Below are 7,978 nucleotides of genomic sequence, written 5' to 3'. Positions count from 1 at the left end.
ATCAAAATCCTCCAAACTTAAAATGTTGATTGTCCTCAAGTGATACTCCAATTTTTCAAAACCAAATTATGTAGATTATGTAAATGAGTTTTTTTAGGATATTCTAAAATTTTGATCTAGAAACATAGTAGTCCAATTTAAAAAAAAACATTAGTATATGAGACCAACTTAGAGTTTAAAAATTTTTAATGTAAAGAAGTATGAAAATATGAGCTCTTATGAGTTCCAATCCAGTTCAGAAATACTTGTAAATTCTCTAAATATAGAGTTTATGCATTTTATTTTCTTCATTTAAAATTTTTTATTAAGAATAATTATATTTACTATATTATATCCTTAAGCTTTAGAGTTTCTCAAGTCGTATACTTTAAAATGATCAGATGTGAAACAATTTTTTTATTAGGCACTAATCCTCAAGCTTCTCCTTCGTATTTCAACTTTCTTTTTCTTTTGCCTTTCTTTTCTTTTTCTTTTTCTTTTCCTTTTTCTTTTTTCTTTTTCTTTTTATTTTTCCTTTTTTTCAGGTGATGATTACTATATTTGGATATTTTTCAAGTGAGGAATACTATATCTGGATAGACCTTTATTGATTTTTAATTCCACTCTTTCTTTTCTAAAGCAAAGTTTTGTTATATATCTTTTACTTAAGAATATAATAATGGTTTTGAAAATTATTTTTAATAAAAGAAATTTAAGTATTGAAAGTAAAAGTCTAACCCTTTTATATTTTTCAAAAACACAATTTCTCCTATTAAAGATAGCGACATTTTTAACTTCAAGTTATGCTTCATTATTATAGGTATAAACTAAATTATCTTACTCGTTTCTATATTCAAAATTTTACTTCCCTAATATAACTTCATATACATAATCTTTTTTTTTAAATCAAAATTTAATTTATTTGTAGTACATTTGAGAACAAATAAACTTTAAGTTTTTAGAAAATTTTCCATCCACACAAACTTAAAATTTTAATAAGATAAAACATTTTAGCATCATATTTATATATAGGCATGAATAAAGACTAAAAATAACATGCTTACAAGGATTTTTATATCCTAAATATACAAGTACAAAAATTAAAAACAGAAGTAAAAATTAATTGATCAAATTTTAATTTAACTGTAACATATAGAGATTCATTAGACTTCTATACAGTGGAAGATAACATAAAAGAAAACAAACACGCTAATAGAAACTCCCAAATGCAACATAAAGAAAATACCTGATTTTGACATCTCTTCAATTAAATCATAAACGGCATAAGATGGGTTTGACATCAATGAACCACCAACAATGACATCAATAATAAATCTAAGAGATCCATCTAATCTATTGTAAAAAGTTTGAATTATTAACCAACCTAGTATAGCATGGTGTGAACACTTTCTCAGTAGTTCTTGAAATCATTCACATGCTTCATAAATAGATTCCCCTTCAAACTGACAAAAAGATGTAATATCATTTCTAAACTTTGCGGTTCTTTATGGTGGAAAATATTTAGCAAGGAATTTCTGCGCTAAATCACCTCATGTTCTAATAGATTCAGGTGCTAACGAATGTGACCATATCTTAGTCTTATCCCTCAATGAGAAAGAAAAAAAGTCTAAGTCTTATAGCATCATCTGATACACCATCATATTTAAATGTAGCATACAATTCTAGAAAATTGGCAATATGTAAATTTAAATCTTCAGTTAATTTGGATCTTCAATTGGTGATCCCCCAAACTGATTATTTGATACCATTTAGATAATAACAGGTTTAAGTTTAAATGAATTAGCCACTACAACAGGTTGTTGAATACTACAATGAAGTTCATCCATCGTAAGGTTTGTGAAATCTCTTAAAGGTCTAAACTCTTGATTAATTTCAGCATTTTAATTATTTTGGTTTTCCATTTCTTGAAATTTTTTGTCTTTTTCTCTATTTTTGATTTTATTTAATTTTTCTAATAGTACTTTCCAATTCAGAATCGTAAGGCACTAGTTCTGTAGAACCTGAACTACGCATACATTACTACAAAACATCATAAAATAAACTCACACGAACAAGAACTTATATAAAAACAACACTACAATATTCCTATAATAAGTCTAAAAGTTTAAATAAGACTTTCTAAAAATAGAAATTTGCTTTCTAAAATTTCTTCAAAAAAATATTTTGTATTTTCGATTCCTCGACAACGGCGCAAAAAACTTGATCCTGATTTTATATGAAAATACGTTGTATGCGGTTATATTCTTAATTTTTCCTTATAATTCTTACTTTGCAACGGTGTTAAAAACTTGATCCTAAGCAACGGCTAGACAAAAGTCTGCCAAAAACTTGACTTTGAAGCAAATAAAAGTGCAATTATTATATTTAAATATGAGATAGTATGCAAGTATACGTATCATTATCAAGTAACATAGGACTTTTTTATTAAGCCCCAAATGTTGAACCCACGGAGAAAAAAAAAATACAAAATGCAATTAAAAGTAGAAGAAATTAGATAACAAATTCTACTTTGCAAAATATTTTTGCTCAAACTATAGATATTATAATATGAATGAAAGTTTGATTATTTTTGTAATTTTTGATAATTGAAAATAATGTAAACAACTACTAACCTTAATTAGATATTTGTAAAACGAAGGCAATATAAATAAAATATTTTTTCCTTATCATGAATCAGTAACAAGTATAGGAATTTTGTTGTGGAAGTATTCAAATTATGTTGTACCAAATAGAAGCAATAGTATTCTTTACCCTTACTAGAGATGTTATAAAGAATATTGGCTAATTTAAAGTTTGAGTAGTCTTGAAGACGGGTTAGGTAGGGAAAATAGTAGCTCTTACTCTAGAGTTCTCTCTTCTCGCTCCACCTGGAGGCTAACATCTCGTATCAAAACTTAAAACTATAAACCAAATTGGGGGTTTTAGCTTATCACTTAAAGTCTTCTAATTCTACACTCTTCAAAGTTTATTTTCTTATTTATTTGCACTCAATCATATGAATTGTATTCTCATCCATACAATCTCATGTGATTTTACCCTGAGACAATACCATCACGAATCTTACATGTTCTCACAAAAAATATTAACATCTTAATTGGTAAAATCAAGAAGTAAATAAAGTACAAGGTTTAAAATTATCACAATTTATTCCAACATAAAAGATTAATACTTCACACAACTTCTATCCAATATTTAATCACTTATCATTTTTAAGGAAAAAGATATAGAAAACTATTCAGAATTCATGGAGAAAAAATAATCACACTTAAGTTTAAAAGTAGAAATCATGTAAACAAAGAAGAAGTCTAAATTAAAACCAAATGTAGTCACAAAGATAAAAACTTATCTCAAATCCTCTCCACCAAACTCTTGAAGTTCATTTGAATCTCTTCTCTTCCTCGTACAATACTCTCTACTCACACACTACAACTCCCCTCTTCTCTCCAATAAAATGTCCTAATTAATCTATGAGAGATCATCGATGGTGTGGCTCTGAGGGCGTGTAGGAATCTCTCTCTTGCGCCGAGAGGAAGGCTGGAAGAAGTCTTTTCAATCCAATGTAAGTCATTTTATAATTTTCTAAAAGGTGTCTTGGTGTCTCTTCAAACTGTGTTCACATTCAATGAATCTTCCAAGAGTTGCCTCCTTTCAAAAGCTAATTGAATGTATTTTCATATCCATTAACTATTTCTCACATTTTCACCAAGGGTTGCTTCAAACATCTCTTCAAAAAATCATCCAAATTCATTGAATCATCAAGTAACTACTTCTGGAGCTTAAGCGCGAGGTACTTGGCGCTTAGGCGGGGTAGTTCATTTTTGCACCTTTCTCATTTTTGCTCCAAATTTGACCCTTTTTCACTTCTTTTAGAATTTCTCATCTATTTGATTGTACCTGAAAGAAAAACACTCAATTTGCTCCAAATTTGATTCTTTTTCACTCCTTTCACCATTTTTCATTCATTTGATTGTACCTAAAATAAAAATACACAAATATCTTTCATTAAAATGCAATATCTCATAAATAGATATACTCGGTTTTATTGGCGCGTAAGCGCCAGCTCTGGGCGCTTAAGCGCCATAGTAATTTTGCACATCTTCTTCATTTTTGCTCCAAATTTGATTCTTTTTCACTCCTTTCACCATTTTTCATTCATTTGATTGTACCTAAAATAAAAATACACAAATATCTTTCATTAAAATGCAATATCTCATAAATAGATATAAAAATGTGTACCTAAAGACTATATATTTTAGTTGTACCAATGGCCTCAACGTAGTGATGATCAGTCTACATTTAAAAGTGTTAGAGAACCTTAGTAGACACATCGAAGATTCAAAAGAAGCCTTATATGATTCTAGAGCTGGGAGTTTAAATTTCTCCAAAGGTCCAGCTCCCGAAATTTGATGGGAGAAGGTGTTCTCTTGTTGTCTTAGAACTTCAATTTGCCCAAATCATTCTCTTTCCACCATTAGGGATGATCTGGCACTGTCCTGATACACACATCTTTAGCTTTCTCCAGAAGATGGTTCGGTCTCCTCTCATTGTGGGTGCTCCCTCTCTAGGAGGATTCTGTGGTTCTCGTGAAACACTTTATCCTCTTAAAATAGGGGTTGCTCCTAAGCCATGACAGCTCTAAGGACCTCTGCAAATTATCTTGACATCTGGTTCATGATTTGGGTTCTTAGGTCTTGTAGTCCTCGTTGCAATAATTCTTCTATGAACTCCCTTGAGCTTCCTACCTCCACTATGTCTCTCTGATTGGTCTCATCTTTTTTTATGCTCCTCTTCTTATTGAAGGCATGGTTCCTCACTCACCACACCTAAAATCCTTTTGAATATAAGAATTTATGGTAATCACACCCAATAAATAGTGTGTTACAGAGAGAGAGAGAGAAGGAAAAAGACAGTAATGAACAGCAAAAAACACACAACATTTTATTGAAAAGTGACCCCCTATTTATAGACAGGAGGTATGGATGTTGGAATTATAGGTTTTATCTCTAAACATTAGTTTCTAAGGGTTTTTAGTATATTACATATATCAAATATATTAAATTATAAGTGGGCTCATCCGATATGTATGGGAAGTGGTGATCGGTGGCTACTGACGATCGTTTTCCCTTGATTTACCTCGTTGGCTTCCATTCTATTGTCACGCAATGGTTCGATTTGTTTGCTTTTGGTTGATCTTAATCTCCTCGAATAACTAGATCTTAGAGCTACTTTTGGAGAACTTTTCTGCCCTATGATTGGTTGATATCCCATTCATCATCCTTTCGCTTGACCGTTGGATTAATTTGAGATTAATGCTGACATATATATATATATATACCTAAATTACTCAAAATAAAGCAAATGTCTCAAATACAACAAAGTACATGCATAAATAGTCTCATAATTGAAAGACCCCTAATTAAAAATAATAAAATAAGAAAAAAATTAAAAGTATCAGGATAGAAATCGGGATGGTTCACTAGTCTTTTGAATGTGGGGTCTTGATTCTGTGTATCACGGAATCCCTCACCGCGACAATTCTACTATTGCTATTTTGCTCTAGCTCTCGCACCAATCTCCCTAGCTAGAAGATGCTTATTCTTCTTCTCTGTAGGTTTCTGGAATCAATCTACCACCCTAACAAAATCATCGCCTTGCTATACCTAATGGAGTCATTTCAAAGCATGTCTTGATAGAATAAATAGTCGTCTTTTTTGTTAGTATGTATGTATATATATATATATATATATATCTTAAAGGTTGATTTGAAATGTAATTAAAGCATATTTAAATTATGATAATTATGGCAAACATTTTGAGGAATGTTTTTCCCTTTTTAATCTTATTTGTAAAAAGAAAAATTACTTTTTATTTTAAAATTTTAGATTTCCTAATTTTTTTCCTTTTTTTTACTTATTTCTCCAACCTATAAATAGGCCGAAAAGAGGAAGAAGAGGGTGGAGTTCCCATCCCTGCCTAGCAGGTGATCTGGGATTTGCCAAAAGAAAAAAGAAGAAGGAGAATAAAGTTGTACCCAACCTGTCCAACAAGTGACCCGTGACTTCTTTTTTTTCGATCTTCTTTCATGAAGAAGTAGAAGAATGTTGTTCCAAAAGCTATCCCTACTCTTGCCTGACAGGTTTAGGATCTTTTTTTACAGTCTTCTTTCGGGCTGCTAAGATGGTGGCATGCGAGGAACCTCGCACTGCACACTGAAAGAGACCAAGAAAAGCTGGAGTTTTTCCGTCATACATTTCAAAGGAGATTCATGTGCTGTTGTGATGTTGAGATCTAAGGAAATCTGCCATGCATTCTAAATGAGACAGAGAAAAGCTGGGGTTTTCCCACCACACATTAAGCATCCCAGAGTAGTTTCTCATACGACAGTCGCACTTTCTGGTGGAGATTCCCATGTGGCTATCACACATTCCAAAGGACATTTCCATGTTGCTATTGTACTTTATGGGATCATTCCCTTGTGGTCATTGTGGAGATATCTGAAGAACCTCATCCCTCTGAAGATCAACAGAAGTACCAAAATTTTGAAATTGAACTGAATTTTTGTAGCATTTGTATTAATGTGTGTTGGTTTTTATAGCATTTCAATTGTCTGATGTGATATTTGTACACAAAGATGATGTATTTATCTGTATGTTTTTCTCTTGGTTGATGCAGTAAAAATTTTGATGTTGCTTCTGCATTTGCTTTTGAGATGTGGTTGCCTGGCTTCTTGGTTATTGTTAAGAATATTTGACTTTTCTTAGGTTGCTTAGTTAGAGTGTGTCTGCTTAATGACTGCAACCTATAGTGCAAAAAGTCAGTAGTAATCTAAGAAGGATATAAGACCTATCCTAGGTTGTATAGTAGGAGATACTTGACGACATTAACCTGTAATGGAAAGAGTTATATGAGGAATTCACTAAGGATATAAGACCTATTTGAGGTTGTATATCAAAACTTTCACTTGAGGATCCGTACTATTATGGAAGAGGTCGGAGGGAATCCACCAAAATTTTTGAACTATTCGAGGTTGTTAATCGAAGCTTATTCTTGAAGACTGTAGTTTGTGATGGAAGATGTTGAATCGAGTCTCCCTTAGATTAATTATGCTCAAAATGAGGTGTTAGAGATGCTTTGCATTTCTCGATACTTAGAAGTAGGTTGCAATGGACCATAATTTTTCTTGGAAATAGGGTTGCATCCATACTCAAGAATGTGTTTGGTGACTTACTAGTTGCTGATTTTGAATTTATTGTCATCCAATAAGGCATTGCCCCGACAGGCCGGTAAAGCAGCCAATCTATCACACTTTGAAGGGATCTGTTTCTTGATAGAGCGGATGTTTAGCGGAGAAAGAACTCCAGCATAGTGACCACTGTTGCCCCTAGTCTGGAAGTAATTCTCGAAGACTTGATATTCAAATGAAATGTGGGATGACTACCCCATAACAGTCGTGTCTGGTACATTAACGTGAATGACCTTTCGAGGTCGTAGTAAAGGTTCCACACGCCCACCCCCCAACCCCCAACCCCTAGCCTAAAGAAGTTGTCAAAGACGTGATGTCTGAATGAGATGCAAGAAGACTACCCACTACAATAGTGCTCGAAACATTGATGCGAACTACCTTTCGAGAATGGAGTGAAGGTTTTCCCTTCAGATCAAAGAATGTCGCAAAAGCGATCTTTAAGATGTGTAAAAAAGGTTCCTTCGGTAGTTTGATGATGTGTATCATCAGAAAACGATGCAAATGCTTGAATTCACAAATTTGAGGACTGTGCTGATCGAGACTTTGTTTCCCACAAATGGCACCAATAATGTATTTATTTATTCTCAAGCAGACTTGAATATTCGATATTACTTAAAAATTTAAATCGAGTAAATTATTGTGCAAATTTGGCCCTTCTTTAAGTCAAATTGAATAACTTCAATCACATCTTTGGCTATACGCAGATCAATCTAGGTTAACTAATGAATAATAATG

The sequence above is a fragment of the Phalaenopsis equestris genome, unplaced genomic scaffold (assembly GCF_001263595.1).
Source record: "Phalaenopsis equestris unplaced genomic scaffold, ASM126359v1 Scaffold000112, whole genome shotgun sequence".
NCBI classification, from domain to species: domain Eukaryota; kingdom Viridiplantae; phylum Streptophyta; class Magnoliopsida; order Asparagales; family Orchidaceae; genus Phalaenopsis; species Phalaenopsis equestris.
This window is presented reverse-complemented; position numbering follows the sequence as displayed.